General features: G+C 43.2%; 1 long non-coding RNA gene across 1 annotated transcript in view; it reads right to left on the reverse strand.

Annotated features, from left to right (window-relative positions):
- The window catches only part of LOC116666296, a 33,768-nt gene extending 22,314 nt beyond the window's left edge, over positions 1 to 11,454 (reverse strand). The window contains exons 1-4 of the long non-coding RNA XR_004323059.1: positions 11,322 to 11,454; positions 8,812 to 8,894; positions 4,224 to 4,301; positions 2,743 to 2,820 (exon numbers count right to left, since the gene is read on the reverse strand). This is a non-coding gene — a long non-coding RNA (uncharacterized LOC116666296). The remainder of the gene's footprint in view (positions 1 to 2,742; positions 2,821 to 4,223; positions 4,302 to 8,811; positions 8,895 to 11,321) is intronic.
- Positions 11,455 to 13,928: the final 2,474 nt, after the last annotated feature.

Genomic DNA, 13,928 nt, shown 5'->3' on the forward strand with positions numbered 1-13,928 from the left:
AAAAAAGTTGGGGGTGGGAGGTAATTAGGTTTATTTATTTACATATGTTAATGGAGGTACTAGGGATTGAACTGAGGACCTTGTGCACGCTAAGCATGCGCTCTACCACTGAATTACACCCTACCCTCACATGGGATGAGATTAACCTGAACTGACGACCCAAAGTCCTGAATCCCCACGTTCCTCAAATCCAAGCCTGAAAATACCCACCACCCAATTAGGAGCTAGAGCTCCCTACTTTCTTCCTTTTTTAAAAATTTTATTTTATTTTATTTTTAATATTTAAAAGAATTTTTTTTTTGGTTTGATTTGGGGGGGGGCGTTTGGATAATTAGCTTTATTTACTTATTTACCTTTAGTGGAGGTACTGGGGATTGAACCCAGGACCTCATGCGTGCTAAGCTCGCACTCTACCACTGGGCTATGCACCCACCCTCCTACTTCCTTGAGGATAATGCAGAGGTCTCTACCCTGAAGACAACGTGTATTGTTCCCTCCTTCCATTCCCTCCTCCCCAAGATCCGTACCCACCTGACCTCTGGCTTCAAGGATAATAACTAGGTTAAGTCACAGTTTAAGATGAAGTCATGCTGCTGAGGAAAGAAGGGAACTCTTACAAAGAAGCTCCTAGCCAGGAGCCAGGAGACAAGGCTTGAGATTGGAATAAGGAGACTGAAGCATAAGGATGGGTAAAGAAGAGTTTTGAGTTTACCAATGTGAAGCAAAATATAGGGTTTAACACCCTGGAAAAGATCTCAGGAGGTGCTGCAGATCTGTTACTAGTTTGGCTCATACTAGGAGAGCTCCTAGGTGCATGGAGAAAAACAATCCCACACTGAGTGAGGTACACATGCCAAGGAGAGGAAGGAGGGACTTAAAGGCTCATACCACCCCCAATGGAGGCCAGATGGAAGTGCTTAGCTGTGAAAAGATGGGTGGATGCAATTACTGTCATGAGTGATAAAACTGGAGGGACAGCCAAGGACTTCTGACCCACTGAGAACTGTGGAGGTAGTTAATGGAACACAGCTTCCCTAGGGGCAATATAAATGGGTAGCCAACAAGGGTACTTCTCAGTCTGTTTAATCAAAAGAAATCGAGGATGGAAATGAAAACATATGTCCACATAAAAACCTGCACCCTAACATTGATAGTAATACTATTCAAATGTTCATCAACTGGCAAATGGATAAACAAAATGTGGAATATTCATGCAATGGAATATTATTTGGCCATAAAAAGGGAACAAAGGATGGATACATGCTACAACATGGGTGAATCTTGAAAACGCTTGGTTAAGTGAAAGAAGCCAGTCACAAAAGACCACATGTTTTATAATTTAGTTTATATGAAATGTCCAGAACAGGCAAATCTGTAGATAGAGAAAGTAGATTAGTGATTGCTCAGGGCTGGGGTGGGCATGGGGAGGGCTGGGGAGATAAGGAGGTGATTCCTAAAGGGCATGGCACAGGGTTTCTTTTTGATGTGATGAAAATGCTCTAAAATTAACCTTGGAGATGACTGTACACATCTGCGAATACACTAAACACCTGAGTTCTATGTTTTAAAGCAGTGAATTGTATCATAGGTGGATGGTATCTCAATAAAGCTATTAAAAAAAAAAAAAAGAAACCAAGGATGGATAAACAGGAGGTTGAAAGTAATTAGCTCAGTAAAAAGTCACAATCCTTTGCCAAGCTTCTGAACCTGAGCTGGTTTTCCAGCTTGGAATGTACTAAGTCAAAAAGAGGGCAGGTCCCTAAGAGAGAGGGCCCTGAAATACCATGCAACGTGGAAAGATCCCCCCGGCCCAAGAAACCGGTGGGTCCACAATAGCTGCACACCCGGCAAAGGGCATAACCAGGTATTTCTAGAGCCACTGGACATTGGGTCTGGTTTGAAATTGATGCTCAGGGACTCGGAGCGAAAGCACAGATCCCCTTGCAGAGCGAGACAGGTGGGGATAAGGCTGGAAGAGGAGCTCACTGTGGGTGCACTGGCCCTGCAGGCGCTGCCTACGCCTACGTGCATCTCCCTAGTCCCCAGCTGTGCCCCTGGAAAAGACACACTTGGCTGAAACCTACTTCGGTCCTCGGCCTGGGAGGTAAGAATGACCAAGGCGGAGAAGGCCTAGTAGAACCCCCTAAAACTGCACTCCCTTCGCTCCCAGCCAAGACACTAGGTCCAAAACAGTATCTCACTCACACGAAAGTGGCATAAATTCGGGAACGCTCCATGTCAGATTGCGATGAGTGCTACGGAGAATAAAACAGGGAAGGAGATTGTGATTTAAAATACCGTAGTCTGTCGCAGACGCAGTAAACAAACTTACGGTTACCAGTGGGAGAAGCGGGCAGGAAGGGGTAAACTGAGAGTTTGAGAATTGCAAATATTAGCTACTATATATAAAATAGATCAAAAACACAAATTTCTTCTCTACAGCACAGGGAACTATATTCAATATCTTGTAGTAACCTACAATGAAAAAGTAAATGAAAACGAACATTGTGTGTACATGTATGACCGTTATGCTGTACACCAGAAATTGACACATTCTAACTGATTATACTTCAATAAGCAAAGAATAATAATAATAAAATAAACACCGCAGTCTGGAAAGAACTCAATGAGAAGATGACATTCGAGCAGAGTCATGCAGAATGGGAGCACTTGGTGTGAAAGAAAGAAATGGACACCAAGGTTCCGAGTTTGAGCATCCGGGAGGCTGGCACCGTCACTTACTGAGTTGTAGTGGAGAGAGGGTGGGGCTGTGGAGAGCAGCTGGGTGTACAAATCTGGAGTTCCAGAAGGTGTTCTGGGCTGGGGATAGGAAAATAGGAGACATAAGCATATCCTGGTACGTGGAGTTTAAAGCCGTGAGACTGAATGTTATCAACAAGAGACTGAGTGTACATTACACAATTTTCTTTGGGATAAAAACAAGGAAGTCAAGAAAGAGAAGCCAACGAGGAAGGAGCAAAATTTGAAACCTTGTAGTGTCTGAAAACAAAATCGAGAAAGCCTTTAATTTAAGGAGTTGAGTCTGATAAATTGCGTCAAACTATGCTCCTGAATCAGTGAAGATGAGTGAGACGTGTCCTTTTAGGTTTAGCAGCGCGGAAGCCACTGGTAAACTTCACAAAAGCAGTTTTGAAGTCAAAAGCATGATTGGAATGGATTCAAGAAAGAATGGAATGATATCATTCTTTTGTGGAATCTAAAAAAGAGACAAGAAGACACTAATGAACTTTTCTATAAAACAGAAACAGACTCGCAGACACAGTAAAACAATCTTACGGTTACCAGTGAGAAAGGGGGTGGGAAGGGATAAACTGAGAGTTTGAGATTTGCAGATACTAACTACTATATATAAAATAGATAAACAAAAAGTTCATACTATAGAGCTATATTCAATATCTTGTAGCAACCTCTAATGACAAAGAATATGGAAATGAACATATGTATGTATGTATATGACTGAAACTATATACTGTACACCAGAAATTGATACAACATTGTAAACTGACTAGACTACAATAAGTATTAAAAAAAAAAAGAGTGGGGAGAGCACAGGAAACTCTTTAAGAAGTTTTGTTTTTAAAGAGAAATGGGGCTGTAAGTAGGAGAGAAGTGGGTCAACAGAGTTTTTTATAGTGCCAGAAATAATGTGTCTATGATGAGAATGGTCCTGTAAAGAGAGGGGAATTGATGACATAGAAGAGAAAGAGGAAGACTAACAGAACGATGCTCTGGAGTGGTTGGGGGGACAGGATCTAGTATCCAAGTGGAAACGGTGGTCTTAGACAGGAGTGAGGTCAGTTCATGCAGAAAAACACAAGGACAGACAGAGCAGATGGGTACAAATGCAAGCATGTGTGTAGTTGCAACGGGAGAATGTGAAAATTCTGAGTGCTGACCTGTTCAGTGAGATAGGAAGAAATGCTATCAGCTGAGAGCTTACAGGTGTCTAGGCTTTATCCTCTGTGGGGACAGGGATCCCCTGAAGTACCCTGAGCTGGGATATAATGTGATCAGACGTGGCTCTGGTGATTCACGACCCTTGGGAAGTAGAGGTGGTGAGACAGGTGGAAGAGACAAGGAATGACGGAGTGACTGGACAGTGGCAGTGGAAGGAAAGGAGGTGGTGGAGAGACGAAGGAGGTGACACTAACAGACACGGTCAGGTTTCCTCATACAGCCCCCCTCCCCCAGCATCTCCTTACCCTGTTTACTTTTGTACAGCGCTTCTTGTTACCCGAGGGTATCACCTAGTCTTGTCTGTAGGCTGGCCGTGTCCCTCACTAGAATGAGAAGGAATGTGAGTCGTGTTAGGGCAAAGACTTTGTCTTATTCGGTTTGGGTCTCTCTTCTGGCCACAAGAAACAGTGACTGGCACTAACTGAGTGGAATGAGGTATTGGACATGAGGGACAAGGGACTGGAAAGGATTTAGGAAAAGTTCAGGGTTCTGGCTTGGGTCACTGGGAAAATGATGGTGTGGAAACACTTTGATAAATTCTGGAGTCCATTAGACCTTGAAATTAGAAGTAACTAAAAGCCGAGCAACCCAAGGCCCTGCAGCTTTGATGTGTACAGGCAGCCGTGCTCTCCCAGAGAAATTTCAATTCTCCTGCTTGCCTGTAACTGTGGTAATATTAAGCAGCATCACCTACTGATAATGGCTAACATAAAGAGGAGTGCTAACTATATCCTAGGCACTGTTCTAATTAATTTACATGCTCAGTTACACTCGTTTAATCCTTTTTTTAAAATGAGGTAGGTAGAAGTTTTATTTTTTTACTTTGCAAATGAGAAAATAGAGGACTGAGGTTGAATGGCAGAGACGAGATTTAAACCCAGACAGTCTGGTTCAAGAACCCATGCTCTTCATCTCAACACTGTACTTACTGCCTCTTCGGACTGCTGCTCAATGACTCCCAAATCTCTATCTTTAAAGAAGATGCATTAACTTTTGTTAATAAATTACCCCAAAAAGGTGGCCAAAAATGATAGATACTTATTGTCTCATAGTTTCTATGCATCAGGAGTCTGAGAGTAGCTTAGCTGGGCAGCCCTGCTTCAGGGTCTCTCATGGAGCTGCAGTCGAGATGGTCTCGGGGCTACACTCATCTGAAGGCTTGACTGGGGCTGGAGGATCAGCTTCTAAGGTGGCTCCATATAACTGCCTGAATGTCCTCACAGCATGGCAGATGGCTTTTCCCAAACTGAGTGATTCACGAAGAAGCAAGGTAAAGGCCACAACATCTTTGGACCGCTGGCCTTGAAGGACACACACCATCATTTCTGCTGTATCTTACTAGTTACATAGGTCAGTGTGGGAGGGAACTGCATAAGGGCATGAATACTGGAGGTGAGCGTTGCTGGGGACCATCTAGGGGGCTGGCCACTGCACCCACTGTTGGCCCGAAGCCCGTACCTATTTGAATTTCCACAGATAGAGTGCACACACCTTCAACTACATCTTTTTTAAAACTTGTTTCTTCTTCTGCATTCACTTACCTACTTCCAGTCATCATATCTAGGAATCCGTCAACCACCCTATCCCCAAACTTTTCTCTCTTCCCCTCTCCCAAGTCTATTTCAAATCACTTGCTACGTTTCATCGAGTCTGTCATTTATGTGTGTCATGTAATTTGAGTGATATTCTGAAGTTCATAACGTGCTATGGACCGAATTGTGTCCTCTCCCAAATTCATATGTTGAAGCGCCAGCCCATCGAATGTGTCAGTATTTGGAGACAGGCAGTACAAGGAAGTAAGGGTTAAACGAAGTTCTAAAGGTGAGTCCTCATCCAATACGACTAGTAACCTTATTGGGCATCAGAGAGCTTGCTCCTTCCGTCACAGGAGGACACAGCAAAAAGACAGCTGTCTGCGTGCCAGGAACAGAGCTCTCACCAGAAACTGACCATACTGGCATTCGATCTCAAATTTCTAGCCTCCAGAACTTGTGAGCAAATTAATTTCTGTTGTTTAAGCCATCTCTACTCTACGGCATTTTGTTATGGCAGCCTGAGCAGACTGGTACCGTAAGAAAACAGAAAAATCCAGTCTGTGGTTGTTAATGTGATATTTTTGTTCTTAGGTACCAGCCAGTCTAGTCATACCTCCGTTCAGGCCCATCCTATGACACTTTCTCTGAACTTCCCAGTAGGAGAGTGTCCTCTGAACTCACGTGGTTCTTGGTTAGTATTTCTCTTGTGGCGCACCCAGTTCTAACAGTTTTTGTGTGCAGGTGAGTTATCTCTAAGTCACAATGTCTTTAAGGGAAAGGAATATTGTTATGTTTAATTTTATCCTTAATACTGCTGCTGAAAGAAAGAAGCCACCAAAACAAAAAGCTGAATTTATGGCTTGCTAAGCAAGAGAGAGCTGTCTAAACAGAGCAGAAAGCTAGAGTTAATTTTTTTTTTTTTTTTGCTTTATTGTGGCCCTATTGACAAATAAAAATTGTACATATTTAAGGTGCACAACCTGATGTTTTGATAAACACATACACTGTGAAAGCATCGCCACAGGCAAGTAATTGACACAACCATCATCTCATACAGTTACAATTTCAAAATTTTTAAGAGCTAATCTTTTTTTATTTTAGTAAGCTTTTTAAAAAAAATTTTGGGGAGGTAATTAGGTTTATTTATTTATTTGTTTTAATGGAGGTACTGGGGATTGGACCCAAGAACTCTGGGTCATGCACTCTTCACTGAGCTAATACACCCCTAGAGCTAATCTTACGTAAAGGTTTGGGAAGTGTGAACCTCCGGGACTGGCAGACTTTCAGGAATGAAATGTATAGGGAGCAGCTGACCTTTGGCTGTGAAAGTGTGGTTACTGGAAGGAGATGACAGCTGGGTGCTGGCTTTCAGGAATGTGGATGCTGACGCTGGCGCTGGTGAGCCGGGATGAGTTTAAAGCAGGTCTGGCAATTACTCGTGCTATGACCAGAGAGTACTGGGCCTTTCCTTGAAGGCTTTTGGTCTCAGCACCTAACATGGTGTCTTATTCAGTTGGTATTTGTTGAGTGAACTGAGTGAATTAATGAAATTGTTTTTTCTCACATTTATTATGCTCAGAAAGTCCATAAAAATAATACCTTATAAAGGCAAAAATAAAAAATTCAAAGCCACCTGAATGTCCAAGAATAAGGTAAGGAAACTATGATTCACTCAGCCACTAGATGACCATGTGTCCTCTGAAAGGGATGGTTGTTAAGACCTACCACAACCTGGAATCACGTTTCTGATATAATAGTAAGCAGAAGAAAATGATACAAACACACATAAGAAAGCAAAAGCCACACAAATAAAAAATTCAGAAAACACACCAGAATGATAATACTGATTGTGGTTTACGGAGGTGAAGTTATGAGGTGATTTTTTTCCCTTTTTTCTACTTTCTAAGTGTTCTTAATTATGTCAGTATTGCTAATTACAATTACTTTTAAACATTTTTAAAGCTATACGCGCTATTTTCTCCTTACTCGTGGCACTTAAACACAGAACCGTAGGATTGGAAAGGACTTTTCACTTCTGCTAACTCTGCTAACAAAGCTGGTTTCATCACTAACGTGCGAGATACCTCCCCAAGTCGCTGATACAGGAAAAGAGGAAGCAGATCTAGCCAGAAAAGAAAGATGAAAGAAAAAAATCTGCCTGGTATAAATTCATAAATTCAGCTTCTGCTGAGTCTGCTAGGGAAGACAAGAAATAGGCATTTGCCATGAGAATTCAACTCATATTTCAGATCTACTCAAATCTGATATTTTTCTCACTATCCTTCCTCATGTTCCATATTCACCGCACTCAGACCTGAACTGGTTCACAAGCCAGGACTGAAGCAGGCTGGGCATAAACTAAGAAGGTCCTCCCCTCGCCTCTACCCCCCAGACCTATTACTCCATAGGGCAAGCACATCTGCGGGATCACATTATCATCGGAGTTTCCTGTCTTGCCCTCCTTCTTTCTCCATAGGTTGGATCCTACGTCCTGACCAAACCCTGGATGCTCATCCATCCTGGAGACCGGCTCTCTTCCCCAACCCCATGGTACCCAACTCTGAGGGTGATCAGGAGTCAGAGGGACATCTCAACTTTTAGCTATGATTACAGCCACAATCTGGTGTCAATCAGAAGTGAGTATATAAGTATTTTTAATATATATACACACACACATATATAATGATTGTCATGTCCATGATTGGAAGTTTTATATATATATATATATATATATATCTCACATTTTTACATATAATTTATAAAATCATATGTGTATACTATTTTATTTAATATAGGAAAAACTACTATTTTAAAAATACCAGTTAGTAGGTAAAATTTATTTAAAAAACGAGGCCCATAAGAGAGGCATTGGGAAATGAATCCCTTTGGTGGCAAAGAATTTAGAATATACTGATGTTCAACACAGAATATTAGACTTAAATCCTTTTGGAAACCAGATGGGAAATTAATAAATACAGGAGATATTGGCATCCAAAAACAGACCTCCAAAATGGACCCCAATAGGGAACCAAAATGTCATAGAAAAAATGTTTGATTGCATTTTATTTTGAAAAACAAAATGAACTTATAAAAATAAGTGTATTTTATCTTATGTTTTCCGATTCCACAAAGTCAAGAATTTACTATGTTATTGGTATCACTTTCTGATATCCTTCATCACCATGTTTGACTTTTAAAGAATGATCACAGGTTTATTTTTATAAAAATGTGAATGGGCTTTACCAAATTTTCCCAAAGATCTTTATTAAATCTTTCGCTTCTTTTTTGAGGCACTTACCTTGTCACCATCCTTGTTGGCTAAATCTTGTTTGGCAAAGGCTTGGCCATCTCCAACATTACTTTCATCAACGTTATGTAATCCTGTATATTTGAGAAGATTTGCAGTTTCACTTAGAGATCAACTTGCAGTGACAAAGACTGGCTGATGCAGATGCGGGTCCTCCGAGGAGGAGAGTTCATTAGATTATAATTTCATGCTATGCTTTTAAAGGCAGAGATTTGATACTGACTGCCCTGAGGACCTGGATTTTCCTAGAGCCAGCATTTAGTAAACTCTCTCATTTTATTTTAATTTTTGTGGGGGAAGATGTAATTAGGTTTTTATTTAGTTTTTTAATGGAGGTGCTGGGATTGAATGCAGGATTTTGTACATGCTAGGCACACATTCTACCACTGAGCTATACCTTCCCCCCAAAAGCTTTGATTTTAGAACTAAGCCTCGGAGAATGGAAGGAATAATCCCAGATCACAGTACAAATTAGGAGCAGCTCAAGGCTAAATTCCAGATCTTCACTATGTCCCATGTAATCAACTGGGACAAAAAAGGGGGGTGGGGAGAGTTGATATTGACAAGACTCACTCTCTCACAACTCCCCCACCTGGAGGATCTCTCAGAAGCCAAATAACTCCTCCCCAAACCCGCTCAGTCATCCTCCTGCAAGGCTAGGGCCAGGCAGAGAGCACCTGAAGCTTGCACAGAGCAACCTAACATTAAATCATCGTTCACTGGGTTTAAACAAGGACGACAGCATGGTTATTAGCTAATCCTGCAAACTGCTGTTTCAAAAGCAATGTTGAGGGGCAAATCATTGAAATAAAAGCATAACCAACTCACATATCACCTAACAGGAAACAAAGGATGGAATAACCCCTCTAACTCGTTTCGGGCTTCTAATCCCCCAAGCCAGCCTGCAAGCCTGAGCCTGAAGCCTCTGCTCTGCCCAACTCCACCTTATTTGGCTTGGTCTCCAGAACATCTTTAGGGAAGGGCTGGTCTTATGCAAGTCTGATAACACTTTTCACTGCCTCCTGTCTTCTAGATTCCAGCAACCAGGCACGCGGAAGCGAGGTAGAAAGCAAGTTTACAAAGAGGCAGTTGAGTAATGGAGGTATAAACGTTTATTTTTTTTTTCTAACCAAATAATAAAATTTTCCTTGAACCAAGCCTGATTCATAGAGGAGTTATTAAAACCCAACTCAATGCCACTTGTGGAGAAAGGACTCACAAATTCTTCTAGTTTCTGAGAACTCAGGATTACCTGACCTGAAAAATCCCAAATCGTTTTTTAGACTCCAGAAGAATTCTGATCCTCAAATGAAGCTGTTGATGCCTATTTATTGATCTGTCTAAGAACTAAACTTGGAAGTGAAATTTTACCTTGCATAGATGGGATCTCTACTCAGAGGAATCTTTCTAAAATCCAAGTCAGATCATGTAACTCTCTTGCTTAAAATAGTTCAATGGTTTCCCTTTGCTTCAAGATAAAGATCTATAGTCACTAAAATTTCTTAGTTTGGGAGTTCTTTCATGATCTGGCCCTGCAATTTCACCTTTCCAGTCGGCTTCCCCCTGTCTTTGCTTTCATCTCACCTCTGATCTCTCTAACTGCATTCTCCCTCCACAGCTCCTTCTGCCTGGCCAGAACCTTGTGATTTCTTTCTTTCTTTCTTTCTTTCTTTCTTTCTTTCTTTCTTTCTTTCTTTCTTTCTTTCTTTCTTTCTTTCTTTCTTTCTTTCTTTCTTTCTTCCTTCCTTCCTTCCTTCCTTCCTTCCTTCCTTCCTTCCTTTCTTTCTTTCTTTCTTTCTTTCTTTTTCTCTTTCTTTCTTTCTTTCTTTCTTTCCTTTTCCCGCTGTCAGAAGGCGCCCCTGACATGCTGAAACTGGATTAGGGGCCTCCCGGTGCTCCCGGAGCACCCAGCATTTCTGCTATCACAGCGCTCCCCACTGCACTTTCCCGTGCCGGCCATCTCCACTGGCCAACAAGTTTCTGGACAGTTAGTTTACATTATATCACTAGTGCCTGAAAACCAGTAGCTACGCATTCAGTCACACTGAATGTGGAAAGAAATTAGAGCTGAAGAGACTTTACCAGTGCCATGCAGGTAGGTATTTCAGACACACCTTTCTTTTAACCCTCAAACAGCTCTGAAATGTAAGGATCATTAACCCTATTTTGTGGATGAGGAAATTGAGTCTCGAGGGTGCGGTCACTTGAGCGAGGTCCACATACATCCGTAGGAGTACAAAACCAGTCCTCTGGAGCTCGCTTCCAAAGCAGAGACGCTGCCTCCTGACTGCCTGCGGGGCTGGTGGCGCCGCCGCGGGGGCAGCCCGGCCGCTATCCCAGATCCCGCCGCTGGTGCTGGAAAGGTGTTAGAGCGCCGGCCGCCCCCGCCCAGCGGGATGCCTCGCCCGGCGGGAATGCCCCGCCCACCCCGCCCCCGTCCCGCCCCCGTCCGGATGCCCCGCCCACCCCGCTCCCGGGCTGGAAGGAGCAGCCAGGCTTACCTCTGCAGAAAACGCGTAGGAAAATAGCGACACCGCGGTTCCAGGTGGCCTCGGGGCGCGGCAGATGTGGAGAGGGGTGTTCGCCGAAAAGGAGTCCCTCGCAGATCTGAGACCCCCGTTCGCCTCATCCGCGCGCAGGGACCCTCGGGGGGCCCGCGGTAGCCGTCAGCCCGCCGAGCTGGAAGCGCCTCACACGCTTCTCTAACCTAAGCCCGAGGCTGCTTATCAAGCCCGCTGGTAAGGTTTGCTTTCCGACAGCGTTCCAGCTCTGCAAACCGTGACTTCGCCTTAGAAGCGGCAGTGGCGTAGGAAGAGCTTGCAAGAGCCGCTTGGACCGAATCGCCAGGTCCGCGCTTTTGAAGCTCCTCAGAAGTTTACTTGAATTGCAGCCCGAGCTGTATCTTTTCCGCAAGGGCTGGGCGCGGCTCAGGAATCCGGTGCCTCCTTGGAGAGTGTTTTCCTCTCCGTGCGCCGCCCGTCTTCTCTGCATCCTATCAGCTGAAACTCCCTTGTCCGGGTCCGCAGAGCCCACGGTGCGTGGAGCGAGCCCACTGCGGGGCAGCAGGCAAAGCCGCACACAGTCCCTCTGCGATCCGAATTCGACGTCTCGCCGGGACAGTCGGAACCTGAGGCCTTGGTTCTGTATCTGCTCTGCATCTGCCTTCTTGGGCACCTGCTGCTAGGTTTGGTGCCCTCCTCTGTGCCCCGCAACACCCTGTACGTTTCCGCCTCAGGCAGAGAACTCACATTTTAAATTTACCTATTTATTGATCTGTCTCCCCCACTAGGCTGGGAACTCCTTAGGTCAGGGCCATCCTATTGTTCCTGCGTCAGCACGGTCCTTGGCACCTAGAAGCTCAGCTGTGAAATGAGGGAGTTCCTTTAGTAATCTGGCAGGGAAGCTTCCCAATCATGTGGACGGTCCCCTGGGCCTCTGGAAACCTTTGGGGAACAGGTCAGACAGGAAGACTCCGGATTAAGGAGGAAGCATTGGAAACCAGCGGGTAACACTTTAATTTGAGCTTTTATGCATTGAGGTAACTCAGGCTAGATTTTGAGCCAAATAACTGCAAATCACTGCGTTTTGCATCTATCATCCTTTCTCCCCTCCCCTAACCCACACTTATGCAGATGTAACTGACTCTGGGAGTTCTGGGTCTGTTAAATTATCATATTCAATTAAGGATTTTCATCTTTAGCAGCTTTCTCATCGCTGTTCCATGCAGAATCCATATGGGGTCTGATCGGGGTATTGATCTTGGGTGGTAGACTTTTAATGATCATAGAGGCCTAAACATGAGTTTTCATTTTTCAGAGGAAGGAATTCATGCTCAGCCTCATCCTGGACATTCAGTTTGCAATAGGTGATTTTTTAAAACTTTTTTTTTATTAAGTTAGAGTCAATTTACAATGTTGTGTCAATTTCCAGTGTAGAGCACAATTTTTCAATTATACATGAACATACATATATTCATTGCCACATTTTTTTTCGTTGTGAGCTACCACAAGATCTTGTATATATTTCCCTGTGCTGTACAGTATAATCTTGTTTATCTCTTCTACATTTTGAAATCCCAGTTATAGGTGATTTCTAAATTTTAATTTAAATGTTCAAATAAGTGTTGCCTTTCCTTGGGAGGCTGCATGCCTATTTAACAATGCTGTCTTCACTTCTCCAGACATTTTTTGACATATTTTGGGCCATAAGAAAAGCAGGTTTGCTTCTTTATAGTAATACGTCAGATACCGCAGAATTCTGAAGGCAAGGTGAGCGGGCATGCCAAAGGCAGCATTGCAGTCCCCACTGCCCCTCCAAATTTCTTAAATTCACAATTAGTGTTCTTTCAACATGAGCAGACTAAAATATCTCAGTTTTCTGAACCAAAAGGAACATGATTTATTGACCTTATTTAACCAGGGGAAACACTTGGTATCATTTAACACTAACTCCAGATTTGGATCCAGTTTGGAAAGTGAGCAATGCCTCCGACTGAACTAAACATCTCCAGCCAGAAAGGAGTCATGCAAAGCTCGGTTTGCTCAACTGAGAACAGAGCAGGCCAAAGTTTAAAGTTATATTCCCTGGCTTTCTACAGGTTATTAAAATATTTGGCTAAATGGTTGAATACACTGAGCTGAAAGTTGCAATATTTTCAGATACAACATTGGGAATTGAACTAATTGTTCTTCATCTGCTCCTCCAATGAACAGTGTAGCCCTCTCAGATCCCCTTGGCGATGGGCTGCGGACTTTGCAAAATCATGGGCTAGTGGGAAACAATTTCTGGGAGCATTGGTTTTGCTGAATACTCCTTAGCCTAAAGTATTTTATATATTTTTAAAAAACCACCTTATGAATAGAATGCAACATTTGTACCAATTTTTAGGATAAAACAGGAAGTTTTAAAAAATATTTTGCTTGTAGTGCCAGCATCCTCTCTTCATGTGCCTGAGGATATGTGTTCACATACCTTTTCCTTGAGATTATTTGGAAAAAATGTAAGATGTTCTAACCTATGAGGCAGAGGGTAGAGCTCAGTGGTATAGCGCATGCTTAGCATGCAGGAGGTCCTGGGTTCAATCCCCAGTACTTCCTCTAAAAATAAAG

Source organism: Camelus ferus, chromosome 10 (assembly GCF_009834535.1).
Source record: "Camelus ferus isolate YT-003-E chromosome 10, BCGSAC_Cfer_1.0, whole genome shotgun sequence".
Taxonomy (NCBI): Eukaryota; Metazoa; Chordata; class Mammalia; order Artiodactyla; family Camelidae; genus Camelus; species Camelus ferus.